We start from the raw sequence: 23,650 nt of genomic DNA on the forward strand, positions 1-23,650 counted from the left end.
TTTGGTCAAAGAAAGGAGGCTCTGTAATTCCTTGGATTAAATAAGGCTAAACTTTAAGCAGAAAAATAATAATTTTACATGCCAGTGTTGCTGGCAAACATCCTTTCAGAACAAAGAGATGCTGTCCAACCCACACATCAATCTTAGTGTGTCACGCATGTGTGAAGTCACGTGTGCAACATGCAGTGCAGGTCCAGTGGCCGACCGCACCATCACGCATGTGTGTGACGTGTGAGAGGTTACACACACACACAAAATGTGCACCGGACACACACCCATTCTTGGGGGCAATCCAGCACCTCCTTGCCTACAACAGTGCTAGTCAGGTGTTTGTGTGGGAATGTTGAGGAAGGTAGGAGAGGATATATTGATTAAATATTATCCTTCCTCACTCACGCTAGTGAGCTAATAGCAGAGCACATTCCCAGAAGCAAGTTGGTGGATTTGTCGGAATCATAGAAATTGAGCGATCCAGTCTGGCTTGTCCAGATTGGATTGTTCCTGGCAAATTTCCCCTTTAGTTCCCTCTTAAAAACAATAACGACACGACAGTCTTCCTTTAGAAAGTAATGATAAGGTTTACTTACATTCAGTTCACAGTATGATCCTGAAGGCAGGCTTTAGATTTTAGTTACAGCTGCAGCAGAGAAAGGTGTGAGTTCATCCTCTTGTGAGGGATGAGCCCATGTGCTGCTGGCCGAGAGCCAGCACACAGCAAAAGGCATCAAGATAGTCAAGAGAGTGAGAGAGCCAAGAGGAAGAGGAAGATGGTTGCATGACTAGCCCCTGTATAGGGTCTGCCAGAGTCATGCCCATCTACCTCGTCACATGCAGGGGGAGGATGCTCCAGACCAGGTTTGACAGGAAGTCCTCCTGGCTGGAGCAACATTCCCCTGCGTGTCCACTCTGGGCAAACAGGAAATGTTGTATTTGACTCCTTATGTGATGTCACATCCCACAGTTTAAGAGCAGGAAATGGAATTAGTCCCTTCATGGATCACTGCCTTGTCGTGGCGAAGGGGCTTTAATAACTCCAAGAAGCTATGAGCTATGCCGTGAAGGGCTACCCAAGATGGACAGGTCATAGCTGAGAGTTTAGACTAAATGTGATCCACCTGGAGAAGGAACTGGCAAACCACTCCAGTATTTTGCCAAGAAAACTCCATGGACATAAAAAAGGAGAAGCTTTGAGAAGAAAGTGAGAGTTTCCAAAGGCATGCTCGGGTTCATGGGGTCATGGAGAGTCGAACGCGACTAAGACGACTAAACAACAAAAACAAAGGGTGGCCTTCTGTTAGGGATGCTGTTGTTGCATTGCAAATCCTGTACTGAGCATTGGGTTTCATAGAATTATAGAGTTGGAAGAGACCACAAGGGCCATTGAGTCCAACCCCCTGCAATGCTGGAATCTTTTGCCCAATGCGGGGCTCAAACCCATGACCCTGAGATCAAGAGTCTCACACTACCAACTGTTGAACTAGACGACCTCCAATGTCTCTTCCAACTCTTATGAACCTGTGATCGTGCTTGCCATAGTGGCAGCCTAGGGCTTCACCAATACAACTCCTCAAACTGATTCCTAGGACATCTTACAGAATCCAGTTAATGTGCTCCGTGCATTGTTAGGATCGGTTGTGCATTTCGTGGTGGAAAGAGCGCACACTGCAGGATGGCTGATGGAAGTGCCGTCCTTCCGAAAGAACTATAAGCACTGTTGACAGAATTGCTTTAAGTCATATCTTAGCCAAACAAATCTGGCTGGCAAATCCGTTCTCATAATCTGTTTTATTGCAAAGTGAAATGAGGCTCTCTTGTAACAGGAAGCAAATCCCTGACCAATAATTGGGGCATCTCCTACTGAATGGATATGCTTGCATTTAATCCAGTTGCTCGAGGTTTGTTTTTCAGTCGGAAGGCTCAAAAGTTCATGCATTATAAAAAGAAGGATGGACATTCCTCGCGCAGAGTGCAGTGGTTGTTATCCTGTGTTGCCATGATGTATTTACTGAGAAAATCTTTGCAAATAAGCCACAGCCCTCAACCCCTGAACCCTTCTAAACCAGTCAATTCCCATGGGGAGTTCAGGAGTTTTTATAGATAGATACTGTTTTCTCATGAGAATTTTGCTGGAGTTCATAGACTCAGAATTGAAATCAGAGGAGATTTATGAGGTTGTACTGCAACTATCATGTCTTTCTTCCCAATACGTGAAGAATGCATAGAATGAAGCATGTCTCAGCTGTGGAATCAAGATGGAAAATAATAAGAGCTTGATTCGCAGAGGCTGCAGCCTCAAACACACTTCCTAGGAGGTACGGTAAGTTACAGTGGGCTTAGTATTTGTGCAAACAGATACTTCCCCCTCATTAGTCCGCAGAGAGACCTGGAAAAGAAAACACATGTTAAGTAGGTAAGAAAAGCTGTTTAATGCATCAAATCTTCCCTTGTTTTCAGCAGCAGGAGGGGGTGGGTGGGAGGGAAGTAGTTTCTCTATCCCAACTACTGTCAATTCCCTTGGCTATTTCTCCGACATTCCCGTTTTACAGTTCAAGTTTAAATCTGGAACAGTGTTTGCTTTTTGAGAGACAGTTGGTGCTTTTCAAGTCATGTATTTCAGCTGGAATTTTGCCCAAGCCAAATATCGTGGCCCGAGCGAATGAGCGGCAGCGGAAGTGGTATAAGGAGGAAGGTCTCCTCCTGGAGACATTCCAGCTTTCCAGTACAGTTATACACTTAAGATTAGGGCAATGGTCTAAACAAAAGAGAAAGGAAAAGAGTTCTCATCATCCGCTGATCTGATTTATTAATATAATCCTTGGCACAAAAATGGGGACTTGAAAAATAATCCCTTTTTACATTCTGAAACCAAATCCTAAAGCTTTTAACTGTCCTAAAACGTATGCCCCTTGAAAATAGTTTTTTTTTCTGGGGGGGGGGAATCTATTGGAAATGGATGCTTATCACCAAAACACTGCATCCAATTATTAGCTTTTTTCAACTTCTTGCCTGAAGAAAAGTGACATTTAGAGTGGCTGCCTATCTTCTCCAGGACTTCAGAACAGACTTTAATTCTAGTACAGGTTTATGAACACAATTGGTTCCGGAAGTCTGTTCATAAACTGAAGCGTTCATAAACTGAAGCGAACTTTCCCATTGAAAGTAATGGAAAGTGGATTAATCCGTTCCAGACAGGTCCGCGGAGTACTTAAACTGAAATGTTCATAAACTGAAGCATGGGTGTAATTGGTTCCAGAAGTCTGTTCAAAAACTGAAGCGTTCATAAACTGAAGCGAACTTTCCCATTGAAAGTAATGGAAAATGAATTAATCCGTTCCAGATGGGTCCACGGCGTTCATAAACCGAAAATTCATAAACCGAGGTTCCACTGTATTACACTGTAGAGGAGGTGTAGTTAAGCCTCAGACTGGGGGTTCAAACTGTCCATGCAAAGCATTTTTTTTGCTGCCCCCACCTCAGATTTTGGTGTCAGTGGCACTATCTATCTATCTATCTATCTAATCTATCTCTATCATCTATCTATCTATCTACCTATCATTTCTATCTATCTCAACAGTGCTGAGTCAGGAGAAGCTCAGCACTCTGATGGGGGTGCAAACCATTCTCTTCTCAGTAAGTAGATCAATCATTTGATGAGTGGTGAGGGGGGCCATAAGTATTACAGTTATTAATATTGCACATTTGCACCCTGGGTTTGGGTCATCCCACTACAGGCACCCAAGGAGCAATTTCCCCATCATAACAGATTTTTTTTTAATGCAGTGGTGGCAACAGAGCAGGACTTTAGGACAGAACTCAGCAGAATGAACAGGAAGCGACCCCCCCTTCTTCAAGGCAGCAGAGCTGACCAATCACATCAGTTGGCCACCTTCAAGTGAAAGAATCTCTCTCCGTGTGTGGGAGGGGATGAAACTGGCAACAAATTCTTACAGGCCACCCCAATATCTGCAGAGTGGTGGTGCAAGATTCCAGAGGTCTTGGCACTTAACCAGGCCTTGTGTTTCCTTTGAGGGGGAAATAGGTACAGAGGAGTCTGTAGTGTCTTTAAGATTTATGGCTCTATTTACACATTTGTACACCTTGATTGACAAGGGACCCAGGTGGCACTGTGGGTTAAACCACTGAGCCTAGGGCTTGCTGATCAGAAGGTCGGCGGTTCGAATCCCTGTGACGGGGTGAGCTCCCGTTGATTGGTCCCAGCTCCTGCCAACCTAGCAGTTCGAAAGCATGTCAAAATGCAAGTACTGTAGATAAATAGGAACTGCTACAGCAGGAAGGTAAACGGCGTTTCCATGTGCTGCTCTGGTTCACCAGAAGCGGCTTTGTCATGCTGGTCACATGACCTGGAAGCTATACGCCGGCTCCCTCGGCCAATAATGCGAGATGAGCGCGCAACCCCAGAGTCGGTCACGACTGGACCTAATTGTCAGGGGTCCCTTTACACCTTGATTGAGTGCAGAACTATACCTCATGAGTGTCTCTTGTTGCTTCTTCCATAGCTTCAGTCCAGAGCAGAAGCTAGCCATGCTCTCCGGTCTCTGTGTTTAGTCTCTCCCAGCCAGCCCACGTGAACTTCTGCCCCCCTCCGTCCTTCTTGCTCCTTCCAAAAACCTCCTGCAAAAGGACACTATTTTCCTGTGGTGACATCATGCCCCCTGTAACGCCAGCAACCTTCCCCTCCCAACTCTTTTGTTTCTGCCCACAACTCACGGTGGGCGGGAGGACGGGACGGGACACAATATTTACATTGTGTCTATTTCTCTTAATGACCTGCTCTCTTTGTTTCTTAAATGGCACCTCTATCAGCCGATCCCCTGAACAGGAAAACTAGTATTTTTTTACACTGCGTCAGTTAGCTCACCTTAATTGGCTAAACACTGATTAAACCTCAACACCCAGGAATCGGGGGGGGGAGCAGGGCACCCAGAAACCCAGAGGAGTCAGGGCACCCACAAATCTGTAACAATACTATGCAGGGGCGGGGCAGATCCTGATATGCCAAGAGCTTCATGGCACCTTAAAGATTAATGCATTTAAATATTATGAGGTTTAGAAATGCATTTGCCGGTAAATTTATTCATTTAACAAAGTTTAATAAAATAAATGTTTCTTAATGACATTTAAAAACATTATTTTAACATTTAAAAATCTTCAAGCAGTATACAACAGATAAAAAAAAGTTATCAAGGAAGTGTCAATAGATGCCGTGTATCATGCAGATGGAATTTGTAACCAATTTTGAGTTCATGACAGAGGCAATATATGTATGTCTCTGTATTGTCTAGTCTAAATCCCCTATGGGATGGATTTCCAAAGAAATTACTAAGCCCTTTTCAGGACGTGGTTGAGAGATTTGCCCGCTAATGGTCTTCGCAGAAACTAAAGCAGGCCTCAGTGAGATGAGATTATAATTCAAGATTTCCATATATCCCCACCACTGAGAGGCATTCATAAAACAAGATCTCTGTCTCAGTCAGTGCAACAGGGTATCTGTAAAATACACTGCATTTAAAAATAAACAACTAGCTCCTGCTGACAGTTTGATGGTTTTAAAAAAACAGCCCTTTGATTTATTTACACAGAGATATATTCCGCAGCAGGCTGTCTGGGAACTTTTGTCTCCATTCTGGGCCTTGTGTCCATATTTGATACGTGTGAGCGAGATTTGGTTTTGAAGATCTCATTAGTAAATGGTACCTGAGGGAGGAATTTGCATGGGTCTTGGGGAAACAAATCCACTGGTGCTAATGTCTATGTAGAGGTCAGATTGGTGTCTGTGGCATCAGTTCCCTATCTACTGTTACTGACCTTGTCAACTTTCCTGCTACAGTACAGATCTTGCAGGTCTGGGCTGGAACCCAGATATACCCCTCTGCTCTCAAGCATTTTGTTAATTAAATCCATCTCTTTCGAAATGCATTCTTTAACCTCCACCTTGTCCTAAAGTTCGGCTCAAACTCTCTTCTTCCTGAAGTGCCATGGAGTTGACTCTGGGTATGGATTAATAACAGGATCAAAACAACAACAACAACAGCATTTTTTATTTGCATAGCTCTGCAAATACACTATGGCAGAGCTTCCCAAACTTCTCAAGTTGGTGGCACACTTTTTGGGCATGCATCATTTCGCATCACAGTAATTCAGTTTTGCATCATTTTGCGACACAGTGATTCAGTTTTACTAGCAAACCAGAGGTTAAACTAACCCCTCTCCGGGGAAGAGCGCAGGGAGCGTTCGTGTGACACACCTACACACTGCAGCTGAAGCTCTACACTATGGTAACATTTGCATCAGGGTTCATCTGATCAGGAAGCCAAAACATCAGTTGAATGTGGTGCAAGGTCTCTAATGGCACATCTGTTAGGTTTTTCCTTTAAGACTGATGTGGTCAATGATGCTACACAGAGATGTGTGTTTGTAACCTTGTTCTGAATGATAGCACACCTGTGAGCTTTTGCTAATTTGAATAATTGAAGGTAGAGTTTGCCTACTGTAATGTGATTGGGTAATTGACTATTTTGAATTCTGTATTTAAGCAAATGGTTCATGGGTGTGGTTGTGGTGATGTATTGTGAAATGAGAGGAAAGGAGTAGAGGAGTGTGTTGTATATAATTGTAAATAAAAGCAAGCAAAGATACTGAAGACGACTTTGTTATTTCGTCGACCCTGCCGCTGTTGCCACTCAGGTTGGTGCGTATTTTGCCCAACATCCGGTTATGGGCCCAGGAACTGCGCATGGGTGTTTGAACTGCTTGCTAAGAGGGCTGCGAAGCTGAGCTATCTGCCAGTCGAAAAGGAGCTGGAAGTATATCCAGGATGGATGACGGCGAAAAGATGGCGCTTACCTTTCCTCAACTAACTGATGGTAATTATAGTCTTTGGTCCTTTAGAATGAGAGGGTTACTCGAATGTAAGGACCTGTTTGACTACGCCACAGATGACCCTCCTCAGATAATTACCCCTGAATGGATACGGGGGGATAACAAAGCCAAAGCTTTTATAAACTTAGCAGTGTCCGACCAGCAAGTTGTGTATATCAGAGATAAAACGTCGGCTAAAGAAATGTGGGAGAGTTTGGCTGCGGTCCATTTGAGAAAAGAGTCTGCGTCAGCCTTGGCGTTTTACCGCCAGCTTTATCAGGCAAAGCTGCAACCTGGCGGTGACTTGGCAGCTCACCTGAGACATTTACAGGAAATCAGGTTGGAGCTTTTGAGAAGAGACATTGTGGTTCCTGTTAATCAATTTTGTTTTATAATCCTCTGCTCATTAAACAAAGAGTATGACGCAGTCGCAAGCCAGCTCGCTTTGGTCCCTCCTGACCAGCTGAGTATTGAAGGCGTGACTGCAAAACTGATGGCGGAGCTGGACAGGCGAGACGCCTCTGTTATGCCGGTTCCCAAAGAGCAGAATGTGCATTCAAATGACAATGGGGACGTTGTAGCTTTAAGAGCCAACAAGAAATGCTTTGCCTGTGGCCTTTTGGGACATTTTGCTTCGGAATGCAGAGCAAAGAGTAAAAAGACTTCCTCTAGGTCGCAAAAGGGACACACAGCCACTCAGGCGTGGAAGCCTTCACAGCGACCGCAGCGAGGTAGTCGACCCGAGCCACAAGCATTCTTTGCAGAACCACAGCCTTGTGAGGATAAAAGAGATAATTGGGACTTTTTCATCATCGATAGTGGCGCATCGCAGCACTTGTGCAGCAATCGCAGTCTCTTCATAACTTACACACCAGAGACTGGAAATGTGCATTTAGCGAATGGAATAGTTTTGCCCTCACTTGGAAAGGGGACTATAAAACTGCATAGTTTGAATATTACTATATCAGATGTTGTTTATTGCCCTGAATTGTGTGGGAACTTATTATCGGTTTATCAGTTTGCACGTCAAGGTATTAGAGCTAAATTTACTGAAAAAATGTGCCGGTTTTATCGGGCCAATAAGCAGGTTCTCTATGCAAAACAGACTCATGGGCTTTACAGGCTCAAGTTTCACTCCTCTTCAGGAGGAAGCAATAGCTGTTGTGGTGTAGCCAATAGGAGCAGGCACGGGTTGGCAAATTGCCAGCCACATAAAAACTGCTTACATGAAGCTCACCGCAAACTTTGCCATAAAAACTTTGCAGATGTTTTGAAAACACGGGATATAGTGCATGGTCTAGAAATTAGACCGTGTAAATTTTACATGAACTGCCTGTCATGCTGCAAGCATAAAATTAAGGTGGCACGAAAGGGCAAAAGCACTATGAGAGAAGTAGCAGAGCCTTTTGAAAGGGTTCACTGTGATCTAGTAGGACCATTGCCAGAATCACTTGGAGGGTCCCGATTCTGGCTAACACTTGTGGACCAGAAAACCAGATATGTTTGGACATATGCAATCTCTAAGAAGTCTCAAGCACTAGAAATGTATAAAAAGTTCTGCAACTGGGTTAAGACTCATTTTGGTAAAAATATACAAAATCTGTACTCTGATCTTGGAGGTGAATTTATGTCGCAGGATTTTGAAGAGTTCCTAAATGCGCAGGGGACAGTACACCAAGTGTCATCACCTAGGAGTCCCTGGCAGAATGGGATTGCTGAGGTTGTTAATAAAAACCTACAATCTGGGATAAAAACAATGCTCCATGATGCTCAACTTCCTGATAGCTTCTGGGCTGAATGTTTGAGCTGTTATACCCATATAAAGAATCGATCCTATCATTCTGCATTAACAGTAACACCTTATGAAATGCTTTTTGGAAAGCGTCCCAATCTAAAGTATTTGTGTGTTTGGGGCAGTGATGTTATGATGCATTACCCAGCCAAAGGGAAGCTGCAGGAAAGAGGTATCCCAGGTAAATTTATGGGATATCAGCAAGGGAATTATCGCATTTATTTACCAGACTCAAAAAAGTTTCACCTTACCCGTAGCATTATACCTTCAGTACACTGGGATGGTGTAGCTGAGTTTCAAGATAGTGATGGTCTTAAAGAAATATCCCCAAAGAGTACAGCTGATGCTAACGAGCAGCCAGTTGATACCGATCCTGACAGTAATCAGTCAGAGATTGGAGAATGTGAGTTTAAAGGGGAACAAGAGGCAATGGACAACTCAGACCATACTTTAAGTCCAAAACCCTCTACTAGCCGTATTTCTGAAGTTTTGGAAGGAAATTTAAAAGCTGACAGTGAAAGTTTACCAGAGCTTAGACGCTCCAGTAGAATAAATAGACAGCCGCAGCGTTATATCAATGAACAACAGCTACAAAGGCAGAAACGACAGGAGCAGTTGTTTAAACGTAGAAATATTGCTACTGTTGATGAGGAAATAGAAGTTGCAAACAATGTATACTGTAACCAAGTTAATGTTGAACCAAAAAGTTTTAAAGAGATACAAACCATGCCAAAGTCACAAGCTCAACAATGGATGAAAGCGATAGACTCTGAGCTTGCATCTCTAAATCAAAATAACACCTGGACTTTTGTGAAGCAAACACCTGATATGCGGGTCATAGACTCAAGATGGGTGTTCAAAGTAAAACTTAATGATAAAAATAAAGTAATGAGATATAAAGCTAGGTTAGTAGCAAGGGGTTACCAACAATTGGAAGGCATTGATTATGAGAATGTGTTTTCTCCGAGTGTGAAGTTTGAAAGTATAAAGTTGATGATGCTAGACGCTGTTAAAAATGGGTGCGAATTGTACCATTGTGACATTTCCACAGCTTATCTTAATGCTGATTTGCATGAAAACATATACATGAAAGTTCCGGATGGTGTAGATGCTGCACCTGGAGTAGTTTGTAAATTAAACAAATCTCTGTATGGCCTGCATCAAAGTGGCAGGAATTGGCACGAAACTTTAAAACAAACCTTGATTGAATTTGGGTTTGCGCAGGGGAAAGCTGATAATTGCATTTTTACCAAACAATGTGGAAATTCTGTTGTCAAATTGGCCGTTTATGTTGATGATTTATTATTTTCATGTAAACATTTAAAGGAATACCAATTGTTTCTTTCTCAACTTTGTAAACGCTTTGATGTAAAAGATTTGGGGAAAGTTAAGAATTACCTGTCCATGCAAATAGACAGGGAAGCAGATGGTTCTTTTGCTGTACATCAAACTGCAAAAATAAGAGATTTAATAGAAGTGCTAAATTTGGAGAACGCAAAAGGAAAAGAAACCCCATTAACATGTGGATTTACTTTTACTAAAGAGGATGCACCTTTTCATGACAAAACACTTTACAGGTCGATATTAGGAAAGCTGAACTTTATTCAGCGCGTGTCCAGACCAGACATATCTTTCAGTTTTAATTTTCTTTCCACATTTGTGGAGAATCCAACCAAGCAGTGTTTTCGAGCGTTAAAAAGAGTGGTGCTTTATCTTAAACACACGCTGCATTACAGGTTACATTTTAAGGCGCATAATGATACAGGGTTCGATATTTTTTGTGACGCATCTCATGCATCTGAACATTTCAAATATAAAGGTGTGTCCGGCTTTGTTTACAGATACAATGAATGTCCATTTGAATGGAGAACGCGCAGACAGCATATAATTTGTATGTCAACCACAGAAAGTGAACTTTGTGCATGTTCTGAAGCCATAAGAGACATTGAATGGTTTTTGCAGTTGTTCGCAGACCTAAAAATAAAAGTAAAATTACCAATACCCGTGCACATTGATTCCCAAAGTGGAATAGCCATTTTGACATCAGAAGGCAATACCCAACGTACCAGAACGTTACGGTTACGCTTGGAGTTTGAAAAACAAATGATTAATGAAAAAATTATTACTTTTGAATATGTAGCTGGACTAGAGCAAATAGCAGATATTTTCACAAAAGCTTTGCCAACAGCTACGCATCTTAAACATACACAGAAGATGCTGAATGTTACTGCTACGCATCATTGACCAGCAGGGGGTTGTTAGGTTTTTCCTTTAAGACTGATGTGGTCAATGATGCTACACAGAGATGTGTGTTTGTAACCTTGTTCTGAATGATAGCACACCTGTGAGCTTTTGCTAATTTGAATAATTGAAGGTAGAGTTTGCCTACTGTAATGTGATTGGGTAATTGACTATTTTGAATTCTGTATTTAAGCAAATGGTTCATGGGTGTGGTTGTGGTGGTGGTGATGTATTGTGAAATGAGAGGAAAGGAGTAGAGGAGTGTGTTGTATATAATTGTAAATAAAAGCAAGCAAAGATACTGAAGATGACTTTGTTATTTCGTCGACCCTGCCGCTGTTGCCACTCAGGTTGGTGCGTATTTTGCCCAACAACATCATGAGTATCTTGACTCTCACAGTAATACAGAGGTGGAACCAGACACCGAGGATGTCATCCCAGTGCAACTCCTGACAGCTTACGTGCAGCAGTTTCACTTCCCAATAAAAGGTCTTTCATTTGGTGTTACAGTCTAAAGGACAGGACTTTAGAGCAGAAATCCAGGGCCCCAATCAGCAGAGAGTTCCCCCAAATGCACCATGCCGGTTTACATCTTTTTTTTAAAAAAAAGAAATAATTTTTATTAAAGGTTTTCTTAGGTTACAAAAGTATGTGCGTTATCTCTTTTTTTTCCAGGCCATAGAGTGTTTTCTACCTCTATCACAAAAAACTACAGCTGCTGAATTGCTGCCTGCCACCCAGCCTTTAGGACCTATAGCCTTGGTCGAGAGGGTGTGAAAATCCCTAGTCCTTGTTTGCACAAAACCCTGCGATTAGGCTGGACTAATGCACTCTGCTTCAAGCAAAAGTGTTCACACTCCTAATTGACTTTTAACAAAGAGAAATAAACCCCATGTGTGCATTTGAGCAAGCTCTGAAATCTGCAGCACTTCCTCATCTGCTTTATGCAGAAAGAGAGAGACAGCTCCCCATCTGCTTACAGCACAGCACAAACAAGTTGGTGTAGCTGGCTGTGCCTAATTACGCTGCTAATTGTGGTCACATAATGCATAAATTGGGACCCAGGTGGCGCTGTGGTTAAACCACTGAGCCTAGGGCTTGCTGATCAGAAGGTCGGCGGTTCGAATCCCTGTGACGGGGTGAGCTTCCGTTGCTTGGTCCCAGCTCCTGCCAACCTAGCAGTTCAAAAGCACGTCAAAGTGCAAGTAGATAAATAGGTACCGTTACAGCGGGAAGGTAAACGGCATTTCTGTGTGCTGCTCTGATTTTCCAGAAGCGGCTTTGTCATGCTGGCCACAAGACCTGGAAGCTATACGCCGGCTCCCTCGGCCAATAATGCGAGATGAGCGCGCAACCCCAGAGTCGGTCACGACTGGACCTAATGGTCAGGGGTCCCTTTACCTTTAATGCATAAATACTTCTTTGATCTGCTGTGTGGACAGAAATATATTGGTTTTCCTTGTGCTGGCTCCTGAGTTTCCCACAACACATATCTTGTATAGTTTCCAGGTGCTTTGGATGCCGCAGGTGAAAGATTCTTCACCACTGTTTGCGTGCCATGCCAGGGTCAAAGTTTATGTTATGTTCAACAACACAGTGTTTGATCAGCTGCCTGGGCTGGAGGGAATTTGAATAGCCTCTCTGCTGTACCAACGAGGTAGGAACAAGGATAACACCACTCATATTTTCCTTCCTAAATAGATTGAGTGCCCATTGGTGCCCATTGAAATCTGGGCCATCTCTTACCTGAGCAATGCATCTGAACATCAGTTCCTTGAAATGGCAGGAGGGATAAGTATTTTGTGCTTCTGCACTTCCCCTGGGCCTTTGATTGGGTGCTGTGAGAATAGGAGGCTGGGTAGCCTTTTTCAGGCAGGAAAAAAAAAGCTGGCAACTCTAATTGGAATTCTGCAGCTATAGAAACATTTGAGCATGTCCCTCACAAAAAAACCCCTTGGGATTAGACTCCTCTGGACATATGCCCCCCCCCCCTGATCTAAGCAGCACAGTAAGCGATGATATGAATGCTGAATCTTTATATTGAAACAAAGAACACCCAAAGCAGTACCTTGGCATTTTAATTTTATTTATTTATTTCATAAAGTTTATATACTACTGCTTGATCGTACTAAAAAAACCACACACCTCTAAATGGTTTACAAATCTTCTTGAGCACAGCAAATGAAGAGAACTGCAATCTTTATTTCAGTTCAATTTCTGCATCAGTTTGTGGGTCTTAAAAAAAAAAAACCTACATAGAAATGTGTACTGTATGAAGTTTTGTGAACATTTCTCATGATGCACACCTAATATAGATTTTTGCAAGCTGCTTCCCAAAATATACATTACTTCACATTGCTTTCACCAGTAAGCACCCTCAGGTATGCCCCTGTCCCAAGTCTTGCCTCAGAAGAACACATTTTGAAGTCCCTGAATCCATAGAGGAAAAGGACCACTACCAAAAGCACAGCAAAACTAGACAGGTGCCCTTCTAAAATAATTGCCGTGCTTGTTGTTTTACTGAGAAACTGCCTACTTCTTTTCTTTTTTTCAAAAACAGAAACCCACCCCCACCCCCTGCTCTCCTAAACAGAAAGACTCTTCCCTCAAGCTGTGAACAGTGTCAGTACTGAACTGTCAGGAGATGGATTGTGGAGCCAAATGAATAAATATGTAATCAAATGAGGTGTCAAACAGACAAGATAAGGAAATGAAGATAAGCAGTGTTGGTGTATGTCAAAGGGCAGAGAAAGTGCACTTAATTCTTCTGCAAGCCATCTATTTTTAGGGATCTCATGTTACTAGAGCTCTTCTTTTCCAGCGTAGTCCAACATTGAACCTCATACAGTACAGGCCGAAAGTCTTTCCATAAACAAACTAGCCTAGATTTATCATCAAGGGACATTCTTCGAAGAATGGTTCCCACTTTCCATACGCTTCCTGCTTTTGACCACAGTTCGCCCTGTTCCAAATATGCTCTTAGCTGCTGGAGGTGTCAACAGCCTTTGCCCTCCAGATGTTTTTGGTCTACAGCATCCTACCAGCCCAGCTGATAGTTGAAGTCCAAAAGTTCTGGAGGGCACCAGGTTGGCAAAGGCTGCTCTGTGCGGAGAGTGAAACGTCCACTATCAACATCAGAGGCAACTGTCTCCTGCTGAACATGAACTTTGTGCAGACACTGCAATTTGCTTGAGCAGCTTTAAACAAAGGACACTATCCAGCCCTGTTGACCACTTAATTGGGCATGTCTGTCTCCGCCTCTTTAACAAAGAGAGACCTAAACGTGGCTAAAATTGCTGGTACCAAACCTAAATGTCCCCAAAGGCAAGCAAGAATTAAATTTAGAATGGTACAATTTCTCTCTACAGAATGCATGATAACTGCCAATCTATAATCTGAGATCTGGTGGGTGCCCCAAAATATATGTATGACTGGGCACTAGCAAGAAAACACCACCACCTTTTTCTGTCAGCTCAGATATCTTCATATTCTACCACAGTAACTTAAAGGTTAGTCAGCTCACATTATCACCTATAGAGAGCAACCAAATGGCTAACTCTTACTGCAAAATCCAGTTTTTGGACCACTGAAAATTGGACCCCTTAGAGGGGGACAAACTGCTTTTGTTCTGTCATCTAAATCTATCTTTGCTTGCCGCTTCAGTTTCTTATTGAGGCATCATTCTGCATAGGCAGGATCACAATTCATTGTATTTTAATAATTTTACCCGTATCTTGATTGCATGCTTGCACTTTTTGTGGGATTCAAGCTACATTTTATTCCCGAAGCCTTATGCACTTTGTGAAAGCAAGCAATTCATCAGAAAAAAGTATAGGGGGGGAATGGGGAGGGATGGCTACACGATACAGAGAGCATGCTGGTAGTGTTACTCCTTGTTCTCAAAGAGATTAAGCACAGCAGCTTTTAAAAAAAGGCAGTGGGAAATAGAACTCTTAAGTACTCAGGCCTGGCCCAATACATTTGGCTGCCTGAGGGGAATGGCAATCCCATGGGCAGAAGCCACTGAACTTTACATCAACATTGCCCGTGGGACTGCATCCCCTAACACAGCTGAGGGAGGCAGACTAGCTGAGGAAGGAGAAGGCAGGCCACATGGCACACAGCCCTGACCATCACCACCACACTCTACCCAATGGTAGGCCAGCCCTGGGGGAACATTCAGTGGAATTCCCTAGTTCAAGGTGCGTATTTGTATACAGTATCTATATATCTATGTGATCCAGGGTGGCTGCATGCATTTCTTTCTCATTCTGATAAGCTGGTGATTTTTTCGTTTGTGTCAAGGCTATGGATGAGCTGTATTTCTATGGCAACACTTATTCACCCTAATTTATTTTGTGGCATCATCTTCCTACGAGCTAAGTAATGAGCCCTTTAATATTCAAAGATGGCCTCCCTCTTCCCAGCTACTACCAGCATTCCTGGTCACCACCACCTCCCAATGTTGGGACCAATTCAATGTGTGTTTCCAATGTAATAATTCCCTACTACTTTCTTACGCGAAAAGAAAAGGAGGAGGAGGAGGAGGTGGTGGAGGAAACCATCGTTTATAGCAGGCATAGGCAAACTCGGCCCTCCAGATGTTTTGAGACTACAATTCCCATCATCCCTGACCACACTGGTCCTGTTAGCTAGGGATGATGGGAGTTGTAGTTCCAAAACATCTGGAGGGCTGAGTTTGCCCATGCCTGGTTTATAGTTACATTTCTGCCTGTGTCGGCTGCGGAATTCAGCATAAATTCTTTTTTGTTGTTGTTTGTATGTGTAGCTTACCACCAGATGGTGCTAAGAATAACAGCTCTGTGATTTCTATACCGGAGGTCTCCTTTTCACTCCCACTCTGTTAAAATGCTTTAAGAAAACACAAAAAACTTTCAAACCTAGACTTTCTGAAATGTTATCGTGCTAATGTATTTCTCACCTCCTGCATCTATTTCCTTCTTCAGGGAGTACTCTCCTTAGGAGTTGTTACCCGAGAAGTGTTTTTAATTGCCACAAATATTTGTAGCTGTTTCTTCCACTACTGCTACACTCCCAACAAAAATGCAGCACTTGCCCAAATACTTATTTTTTAGCAGCTGTTTGGCACACCAGATGTCTGTTCCAACAGAGAATCTGGAAACAGTTTTCCGTGACTGTATAAAATAATGGGGGCTGTCACAGATTCTCCTTGGGACTAGGGTCCAATGGATTCAATCCCTAAATAGATAAGAGCATTTTAAAGTACACTGCGCCACTTCTCCAGGACAAGGTAGCTTCAACTGTTTGCTCCTAGCAAGGTAAGGTAAAGGTAAAGGGACCCCTGACCATTAGGTCCAGTCATGACTGACTATGGGGTTGTGGTGCTCATCTCACTTTACTGGCCAAGGGAGCCGGCATTTGTCCACAGACAGCTTCCAGGTCATGTGGCCAGCATGACTAAGCCGCTTCTGGCGAACCAGAGCAGCACATGGAAACACCCTTTACCTATTTATCTACTTACAGTTTGACGTGCTTTCGATCTGCTAGGTTGGCAGGAGCAGGGACTGAACAACGGGAGCTCACCCCGTTGCAGGGATTCGAACTGCCGACCTTCTGATCAGCAAGCCCCAGGCTCTGTGGTTTAACCCACAGCGCCACCTGCATCCCTCCTAGCAAGGTAGTTTTGCCTTAAATATGCAACTGTTGAGGATTTCATAAACCTACAACTTATCACTCCGAATTAACAGATATTCCATTTTACAGTTTTACGCTATTCAGGGGGTAATCACCTTGAGGGGGATAGTCAGACTATACAGCATCAGAATCACAGAATTGTAGAGTTGGAAGGGGCCAAACCCTTGCAATGCAGGAATCAAGAGGCCTGGCTACTTGGCGAGGCTCCACTCACATGCTGGAATGATTCACGAGTAGGACTTCTGATAGACATATGGTTGGGGGATGCTGCTTTGAGCTCTTTTCAGATGTTGCTGGTCTACACCAGGGGTCCCCAGACTTACCCGCCTTCGGGCCGGTGCCCGCCGCGCCGATCGCGTGGCGGGCCGGAGGGTGGGGGAGTGCGCGCCAGTGCGCATGCGCACACCCATTTACTGGCACGGTGGTGTGCTTCCAGGCCGGAAAAATCGCCGAAAATTGTTTGTGCGCATGCGTATGGGCCTCCCCCGACCCGGAAGTGGGCCTCCCCCGACCCGGAAGTGCACCGGAAATGACCTCTTCTGGGTCGGGAGAGGCCCATACGCATGCGCAGAAATGATTTTCGGCAATTTTTTTCAGATCTGGTAGTGCGCCGCTGCGCTGCAAGAGTGGGCGGCGGCAGCGGGCGGCGGGGGCCGTCACGGGCCGGATTGGGAGGCCAATTGGGCCGCATCCAGCCCGGGGGCCGTAGTCTGGGGACCCCTGGTCTACACTATCCTCATCTCTCACCTTTGCAGCGCCAGATTTACGTATAAGCTAAACAAGCTACAGTGGTACCTCGGGTTACAGACGCTTCGTGTTACGCGTTTTCAGGTTGCGTACCGCGGGAAACCTGGAAGTACCAGAAAGGGTTACTTCCGGGTTTTGCTGCTTCGTGCATGCAAAGAAGCACCAAATTGCGTCACGCGCATGCATAGACACAGCACTGTGGGTTATGAACACTGCGGGTTGCGGACGGGCCTCCGTCACGGATTAAGTCCACAACCTGAGGTTCCACTGTATAGCTTAGGGCCCCACTCTCTTGCCCCCCCCCCAAATTATGAGTCTTTGTAAACTGTGTTTCTAAAGGAACCTTTGTTATTGCCAAATGCCAATGTGTTTGCATTATTAAGTTTGTTATGAATAAAAATAATTTTAAGTTAAGTTTGTTATGAATAAAGAATCATTTTAACCCACAGCGCTACCCGTGTCCCTGTCATTTTAATTTAGAGCTTAATAATTATTTCACTATTAATATATTTAATTGTATTTCACTATTAATATACTTCTTCTTAACTGTATTTCAGTTCAACAATTACTTTGATAATATATATGTATATTGTTAGGGACCCAGGTGGGGCTGTGGTTAAACCACTGAGCCTAGGGCTTGCTGATCAGAAAGTCAGCGGTTCGAATCCCTGTGACGGGGTGAGCTCCCGTTGCTTGGTCCCAGCTCCTGCCAACCTAGCAGTTCGAAAGCACGTCAAAATGCAAGTAGATTAATAGGAACCGCTACAGCGGGTAGGTAAACGGTGTTTCCATGTGCTGCTCTGGTTTGCCAGAAGCGGCTTTGTCATGCTGGCCACATGACCTGGAAGCTATATGCTGGCTCCCTCGGCCAATAATGCGAGATGAGCGCGCAACCCCAGAGTCGGTCACGACTGGACCTAATGGTCAGGGGTCCCTTTACCTTTACCTATGTATATTGTTAGGTGCAAATGGCTTTAGATTCCTATTAGGTCCATATATTCAACACAAAAAACAGTGACAATTTGTTGTTGACAAAGGACAGCTGGACATATAAAGGGCCCCATTCCCTTCAGTAGCTCAGGGCCTCATCAAACCTAAATCCAGCCCTGATCATTGGCCATGTCTGCTGCATCTTCCAACATTGAAAATGCAGTTTTGGATAGCTGATGTTACAGGTAGGTAGCCGTGTTGGTCTGGCGTAGTCGAAACAAAGTATTTTCTTCTTCTTCCAGTAGCACCTTAGAGACCAACTAAGTTTGTCATTGGTATGAGCTTTCATGTGTAACTGAAGAAGTGTGCATGCACACGAAAGCTCATACCAACGACAAACTTAGTTGGTCTCTAAGGTGCTACTGGAAGAATTTTTTTAAAATTATTTTGTTTTGGATAGCTGATGTTTATGAGATTTTTTCAGTTCAGTTTCAGCAAATGTTTTTGAATCCACAGTGAAGGATGTGCATTTTGCTGGTTAAACCAGTGCTTCCCACATTACATCTGCTTGTTTGGAGCAGCTCCAAAAGAAGTGGAGTGTGACAACCGAGAGAGAAGAGAAACTGGAGGATGATCTCTCTTTCCAGCAACAATCCCTGGTGGATTGCCTGTTGAGACATCAGGTTACTCACTGACATTGAAAACAGCTCAATTGATCTCCCAAGTTGAGCAGTGTTAAGAGCCAGGGTTTAAACATAACTTCTTGGCATGCCTTCTCTGAAGGGCAAAAAGCCACCGAGGGGAATAAGGTTTTCATTCAGTCATGTTTTCTTGGTCAGATAATGCACCAAAGAGCTCAACTTTCCCCTCTGGGCTTTGCATTTTGCAAAACAGGTGTGGGCAACTCCTCCCCATCAAGGGCTGCATTTACTTTGGGGTTATCTGCAATAAGTCACATTTTGGCCGTAGGCAGGCCAGATCTGATGGTGTCAACAAAAGGAGCATGGATTAATTCAGAACAAATAATGCCCTGCTTCGGTTTTTGTCATGGCTATCTCAGATAAGATTTCCGAATCCTATGCACATCTATTAAGAAGTAAACCTCATTGGGTTTCATGGTGTTACTCTCTCTCTCTCTCTCTCTCTCAATATATATATATATATATATATATATATATATATATATATATATATACATACATACATACACACACAGAGAGAGAGAGAGAGAGAGAGAGAACAATACAAAACAAAAAAGAATTCCTTCCACCCTAGAGACCAACTAAGTTTGTCACTGGTATGAGCTTTTGTGTGCATGCACACTTCTTCAGATACAACAGACAAATACACCTACCATTTGGGAAGGGAAAGGAATTCCTTTCCAGTTTTAATGTGCCACACAGCCATATAAAAGAAGCCCGCCAGCTTGTTCTCAGACTGCAGGGAGAATGGACTTCTTTTCCCCAAGCCACACAGCTGAGAAAAAGCAATTTATCATAAAAATTGCTGCCCCTTCCAATTGTTCCGATACAACATAGAACAAGGAAAAAAGAACATTAGAAAGCAAAGAAAACTTGTTCCAGTGGGCAGATTAAATAAGTATTGGAGGATGCCTAAAATGAGGCAACCTGTTGCCCACCTAAACTCTAAAACAAAGACTCCCAAACTCCACACCAAATGTTGTAGGAGACACTGAAGTTTTCTTTACGGTGCAAGTTCTATGTTGCATAGACAGTAAGCTGAGGGCACATATCTAATTACAAAAAACTTGCTGAAAAATTATTGTCAGTGCAATCCTATGCATGCCTACTCACCAGTAAATCCCACTGAGCTAAATGGGGCTTACTCCCAGGTTTGCTGCTTTTAGTCTTACCGTAGCCACAATAAATGTGTTTCAGAACACGTTGTAATAAAGTTGCAAGATCTGCCACAGACCTAACATGGGGCTGTTTTTAGATGTGACAATGAAAAAAAGGGGGGGGGGAGTTTAAAAGTAATAATCTGCCATTAAGTAACATTTGAGATGCAATGGAAGTGAACTACAATAGATTAAATGTATCATTTGTTCACATGACTACAGTCATATCTCAGGTTACAGCCGTTTCAGGTTGCGTGTTTTTTGGTTGCGCACCGCGCTGAAGCCGGAAGTCCAGGAAGGGTTATTTCTGGGTTTTGGCGCTCGCGCATGCGCAGAAACACCAAATAGTGACCCACGCATGCGCAGATGCGGCGCTGCGGGTTGCGAACGTGACTCCCGCAAGGATCACGTTCACAACCCGAGCGCCCACTGTACTTTTAAGATTCAGTATTCGCAAGGAAAGAGGTATAGGGAATTAACAAAAAACGTGCTGATGGAAACTTAATTTACATTTGATTTTCTAGTCTTCCCTGATAAGTTATGTCCATTTGCAAGCCATGAAAGTAGTGCCAGATCTGTCCAACAAAGTTGCTCCCAGAGCTGATTTAACGATGCGTGCACACATGGGAGTGGGAGATAACCAACATCTTTGCTGGATTTATTTAATGCTGCACTAAACAAGCCTGAATTCTCATGCATTTGTGTACAAGAGTACAAAAGGTCTTGTACTCACACGAAGCCCGCCATCCGCACCCCCAATTCGCATATATGTCTGGAGGAAAGAGTGTTAGGGCAGGCTGTGAGTCAGAAGACAATGCAGGAAGGAGACTGGTCCCTGTAACCAAAAATTAAAGAAAAAAGAACTCTCCTGCAGATGTGTGCCAAGTATGAAATAGGTTTAAAATGACTGAAGAGCAGTATACGAATAGGACTCCGTTTCTATAGGATCTTTCCCACCCACCCAGTTATAAGAGGAAATATTAAGAGCATGGTTAGGCAAACTAAGGCCCGGGGCCTGGATCCGGCCCAGTCGCCTTCTCAATCCGGCCTGCGGACGGTCCGGGAATCAGCGTGTTTTTACATGAGTAGAATGTGTTCTTTTATTTAAAATGCATCTCTGGGTTATTTGTGGGGCATAGGAATGCGTTCTTTTTCAAAATACAGTCTGTCCCCCACAAGGTCTGAGGGACAGTGGACCGGCCCCCTGCTGAAAAAGTTTGCTGACCCCTGATTAAGAGCAACCCAGGATGTGGTGAAATGTGCTAAGAGGAAGGCGCACTTGGCAAATCCATACCGTGATCAACTCCTGCCCGGAAACCAATGACCCCACTGTGGAAGGACGTGTGGATCCAGAATTGGCCTCCACAGTCACTTACGGACTCACTTTTAAAACCGTGTTTATGGAAGACAATCTTACTCGAATACGAGTGATTGCCAAAGAAGAAGAACAGACATAAGACATCAATGTTCTGCTGCACTGGGCCAAAAAAAAAAAAAAAGGCTAAGAAATCTATTAGACTCACTATATTTGTTTACTGGATACGTAAGCCCAGGTGGGTGAAGGAGAGCCACATCAATATTTTTCAATCAACTAATTTAATATTTAGGAATAACTTGTATAAAGAGGTGACAAAAACCCAGTGCTCACCAAGGAGGAGGTGGGAAGGAACAGTGTGAAATAATTTCCATGGCTTTAGAATTTAAGAATGAATACCAGCCTTTCCTTCCTGAAAGAATTTGCTATTCTGAAATGTTACTGAATGCTTGTACGAATGGTATCTGGTGAACTGTAACATATTTTATGATACGTGCCTTAACAGTTCCATATGTGCGTACAAACTCACATCCAGTTTGTAAAGTATTTGAAGCATAAATAGTTTTATCCAGGTTGCCTGTTCTTTTTAGAAGAAAAAAATAACCATCTTGCCAAAAACTTAAGCCTTAGCAATCCAATGCCCTCTTAATAGGCTCTAATTAAATGGCAGCCCAGTGTCAAACTGGGTCAACATCCAAAGACAAGGCTTACTCTCCAATAACATTTCCCCACTTTTGCAGTTAAAGGAGCTTAATTTCAGAATGCTGACATAACTGCAAGATTTTTTGCAGGTGTTGCCACAATGCAAGTAGCAGCACTCCAACGGTGTGTGTGCATTGTGAAGGAATTGGGAGTTCTTAAATAATAAAAATAATGTGTGTGTCTATTATGTGACGTGCATTACAGCAAAGTGCTGAATTCAGACTGCTGCTTTGGAGAGCTTCGAATCTCTTCGTAGCTGAATAGCACAGTACTTTCCCCTCCTTTTTTTGTAAAAGCCAACAATACAAAGCAGTGTTCTGGCGAAGTACTCTACTAGAAATTTAATCCTGCCTTGCTTAATTTCCCCTGCAGTTTCACTTGGCTGTGTTGGCGGATATTGCTGTGTGTGGTTGACTTTTTGTACAAATAGCTTTCAAAGCTACTTAGGGGCTCTCTACAAAACGTTTCATATGCTCTGGGGAGACAGGAATGCTATGTCCATTTCTGATGGAAGAAACTGTTTGAAGGGTGATGTTGTAGCAATGCAGGGGGTTGCCCAAAACAATTTTTTTTACTTACTTTGAAGATGGGAAACACTTGCCCCAGAATATTGATGATTTTTATACAATGAAATTTCCACAGCGTTTTATTCGCTCTCTCCTCACTGCTCCAGGAACATTACATTGATGTATTCAAAGGAGCTTTCCATTCTGAACACAAAACCTTTCTGGGAGATTCATCTTTCTTACTTTGGTTCCTTGCTCTAATAAGCAATGTTTCCTTTGCAAGTCAATTCATGCCTCTAGAACAGTGGTTCCCAATTAGCTAATTACTGAGAACCCCTTATTTTTCCAAAAACCAAGCCACACACCCCCTACTTTTGAAAATTTTGATAACTCTGTGGTAGCTACCTGTGCAAAGCATTTTTTTGAAGAAAATGTGGGCGGTCCCTAAAAAGCAAAGGGATTTTCGGTATACTAAGAAATAAACCATGAAGGTTGTAATATTACCACAAATTGCCTCTCCCTAGACAGTAGGAAAAACTTGTCTCCATTGCTTCACTACAACCGAATAATAAAAAAAGCAATTGTGCCCCTAACTTGTAAGTGTTATACTGTATATGTAGAAGGCTTTTTATATGAGAGTATTCAAACATGCTATTCCCTACCTGTAATCTGAAATGGTACACTTTAGGAAAACTTTGCAGTATATGGTTCTGCTAACTGAGAGATCCTGCACCTTCAAGACATAGGTGAAGACATGGTCAGGGATTGATAAAGTATTTGTGAATAATGAGTGGGAAACAGCTGGAATTTTGTAATGTTGGTAACAGTAGTAGTAATAGTAATTTGTTATTACTGTATTAATTAGTCCTCCTGTGCCCAAGTTTCATCCTAGGCTTAAAGAGATTAATTAGTTAAAAGCAATACTTATTTGGAGCGAGGTTGTGGCTTTCACTGTGCACTTAACAAGATTAAGCGAGTCCCTGGCAGGGGATGGTGCCGCAGAC

The sequence above is a fragment of the Zootoca vivipara genome, chromosome 3, assembly GCF_965207765.1.
Source record: "Zootoca vivipara chromosome 3, rZooViv2.hap1.1, whole genome shotgun sequence".
NCBI lineage: Eukaryota > Metazoa > Chordata > Lepidosauria > Squamata > Lacertidae > Zootoca > Zootoca vivipara.